At 51.1% G+C, this 3,368-nt stretch overlaps 1 long non-coding RNA gene across 1 annotated transcript; it reads left to right on the top strand.

Annotated features, from left to right (window-relative positions):
- The first annotated feature begins 352 nt into the window (after positions 1-352).
- On the top strand, positions 353-2,389 carry LOC145718693 (uncharacterized). Its single transcript, XR_014141967.1, has 2 exons — positions 353-972; positions 1,821-2,389. It is a non-coding gene; the product is annotated as an uncharacterized LOC145718693 (long non-coding RNA).
- Positions 2,390-3,368: the final 979 nt, after the last annotated feature.

Here is a 3,368-nt window from a genome sequence, read left to right as displayed (position 1 = left end):
CGGGGGTGGGGGATGGGCTGTACCCTCTGGAGAAGTTATTGTATCCTCTGGAGATTTTTTTTTTTTTTAAAAGATTTTATTTATTTATTTGCGAGAGAGAATGAGAGACAGAGAGCACGAGAGGGGGGAGGGTCAGAGGGAGAAGCAGACTCCCTGCTGAGCAGGGAGCCCGATGCGGGACTCGATCCCGGGACTCCAGGATCACGACCCGAGCCGAAGGCAGTCGCTCAACCAACTGAGCCACCCAGGCGCCCCTCCTCTGGAGATTTTGTCACTTGGGGAGGGGGAAGCAATGTGGATTCACCATCTGGGAAGGGGGAGGGGGGAGCACTTAGGGGGAGGCGGGGAAGGGCTGTACCATCGGAAGGAGGGGTTGAGATTAGAAACTGTACAGCTTGGGGGGCGGGGGGAGGCGGTATGCAGCCGACCGCACCTCTGGGAGTGACACAGGGACTGGATGATGTCCATGAGGGGATGGGGACCACTGACCCTGCCTCGGGGGTTGGAGGCCCCAGTTTGATGCACCCTGATGTTCTCGAATTCCAGAGACTGCCAGTCCCTGGCAGGTGACTCCAGCTTTGGCACCCCTCTCCAGACAGGGGTACACAACTTTGCAGGTGGCTCATCCCTCAGCTGTGTGTATGTGTGGGCGGGATGCCACATCCCAGGGCCTGTCCCTGTCCTCAGCGTGTCTTGTGTCCCTGAGTGTTCTAACCCCTCCAACCCCCACCCCCAACCGGGTGTTCACAATCTCTGCCCGTTTATGTTTCAGATGTGGAGCAGAGCATGGGGCTGATGCACAACGGGGTGGTGTACGCCCTCTGGGACTACAGCGCGGAGTTTGGGGACGAGCTGTCCTTCCGCGAGGGCGAGTCAGTCACTGTGCTGCGGAGGGACGGACCTGAGGAGACGGACTGGTGGTGGGCCTCTCTACATGGCCAGGAGGGCTATGTACCCCGTAACTACTTCGGGGTGAGCCTGGAAGAGATATATATTGTAACAGCGTCCTGGGGCTATTTGGGGAAAGGGGTTGATTCTGGGAAAAAGAGGAGCAAAAGGGACAGTCCACACTGGGGGCAAGGGAGGTCAGAAGAATCCATTATGGGTTGTGGGGAGATGAGGACCTTACAGTTGGGGGAGAAAGAGCCCCTTCCTGGTGGTACTTTGTGGGGAACTCACTGCCTTACTAGTTATTTGATTGGTTCATGCTCAGTCAAATATTTTTTATCATCCCTAGTTATATTACTGGGGAAGCAAGGAAGAATGTATTTTAGCCAAGGGAAGCCGTGAAGAATCCCATTTTAGTAACCGAGGGGAAGTTAAAGAATTGTGTATTACTGATGTAGTGGTGAGGAACCTATGTTACACTGCAGGGGGCAGGGAGAGGAGGAATCCATTATTAAAATGATGGTAGAATTGAGGGAGGTTGTACTAGGTTAAGGGAAGAGACCAGAAGATCCCATTATATTCCTAGGGGAGAAGATTCTTTTAGTTTGGGGATGGGTGGCGGTGGGTCTCAACGAGACAGTCATGGTGGTAGGGAGAAGCAGGTGTTTCTTTCATGGCAGTATGGAAGACTTGGAAAACTCAATTTCATCAACTGGGCTGCCGAGGCTAAGGCTCCATGTGGTGCTTGGTTGTGACAGGGGCCTTGGGGATTCTGGAGTGATTTGGGAGTCAGCTGAAGGAGTCTGTTAGGAAGGGAGGGGAGGATGGAGACAGCCCACCTATTTGGGGGTGGATTAGGTGACTCCATTAAAGTTGGGGGTGGGATGAAAGAGTGAGAGTTCCTGGCGTCTAAAGATCCTGCCTTCCCTCAGCTCTTTCCCAGGGTGAAGACTCAGAGGAATAAGGTCTAGCTGCACAGAAGGACGTTGCCAAGGGAGGCAGGAGGGAGCAGCCTTGCCTTTGCCCCAGACCTCTCCCTCAGTAACTCCTGCATCTCCTTGGGCCCCAAGCCTACAGGGTTGGGGTCCTCACCTCCAGCTCTCTGCTTCCCTGGAAGCCCAAGGAGAAGGAGAAGCTCAGCCTTGCATTTAGAAACTGCCTTAGCCATGGGAGATCACCTTGAAGCTGGGAATCATTGGAGGCAAGAGACTTCCCCCATCTTCCTCCATTTGCCAAATCAGATCCCGTCCAAAGTGCCTCCCACTCCTACTGCCAACCCCTCCCACCCCTTCAAAACAAGCCAACACACCATCCTAGGGGAGCCTGGGATGTGTCACCTCCACTGGATTTCCCTGGGAGTCACCTCTGCCCCCATCTCTCCAGGGCTGGGTGAGACACACTGGTCTCCCAGCTCTCCCCAGTCAAGTGCCTTCACCCAGTGCTGGTTTTATAACCAAATGGGGACATTTTCCCTTATAAATAAAGGTAGTTTGCACCAAAATTGACTTCCCTCTCTTTGGATCCCCCTCTGACCTAATAAGTGCTCGTCACCCTTACGAGTTCGGAGTTCGACAAACCAGTTTTAAGGAAGCCCCTTTCTAAGGGATTTCTGTCATGTAAATCCAGTACTTCCTCTTCCAAACACACCTGTTTTTTGTGTTTTTTTTTTTATGGGAGGAGAGTTTTTTGTTTTTTTGGTAGTGTCTTGATCTTTTTTCATGTTTTGGATTCTTTATGTCTTTAAACATTTTAAGCTTATCTTATAGTATATGTATGATAATTCTATCATCTGAAGTTTGGGGCCATCTACTTTTATAATTTGCTGTGTCTGCTGGTTCTCACTCATGGTGGATTTTTTCCTCGTGTGTGTTGAAATCATGGATTGGGAGACCGTCTTCGACAAGGCTTTATCTTCCTGAAATCCAGGTGGCCTTGTTGAGGGTATGACCCTGAAGAGTGACTTTCCTTTGCTTCTGCCCCACTTCTTTATTGTGTAAACTGATTTTTGGTAAAGCACAGGCATATATCTCCTCTGTGTATTTCTTTCTTTTTTTTTTTTTTTTAAGATTTTATTTATTTGACAGAGACACAGCGAGAGAGGGAACACAAGCAGGGGGAGTGGGAGAGGGAGAAGCAGGCTTCCTGCAGAGCAGGGAGTCCAATGCGGGGCTCGATCCCAGGACCCTGGGATCACTACCTGAGCCGAAGGCAGACGCTTAATGACCGAACCACCCAGGCGCCCCTCCTCTGTGTATTTCTTGACAAATCCTAAGGCAACAGCATCGTTGTTGTCTGAGATGTCCAATACCATAGCCACCAACCTCATGTGGCTATTTAAATTTAAGTTAACTAAAATTAAATAAAAATTGGGGCGCCTGGGTGGCTCAGTGGTTAAGTCTCTTCCTTCTGCTCAGGTCATGATCCCAGGATCCTGGGATCCAGCCCTGCATCGGGCTCCCTGCTCAGCGGGAAGCCTGCTT

Source organism: Leptonychotes weddellii, unplaced genomic scaffold, assembly GCF_054177405.1.
Source record: "Leptonychotes weddellii isolate Sample4059 unplaced genomic scaffold, ASM5417740v2 HiC_scaffold_20074, whole genome shotgun sequence".
Classification (NCBI taxonomy): domain Eukaryota; kingdom Metazoa; phylum Chordata; class Mammalia; order Carnivora; family Phocidae; genus Leptonychotes; species Leptonychotes weddellii.
The sequence above is the reverse complement of the archived record's forward strand: the minus strand, read 5'-3'. Positions and strand labels throughout refer to the sequence as shown.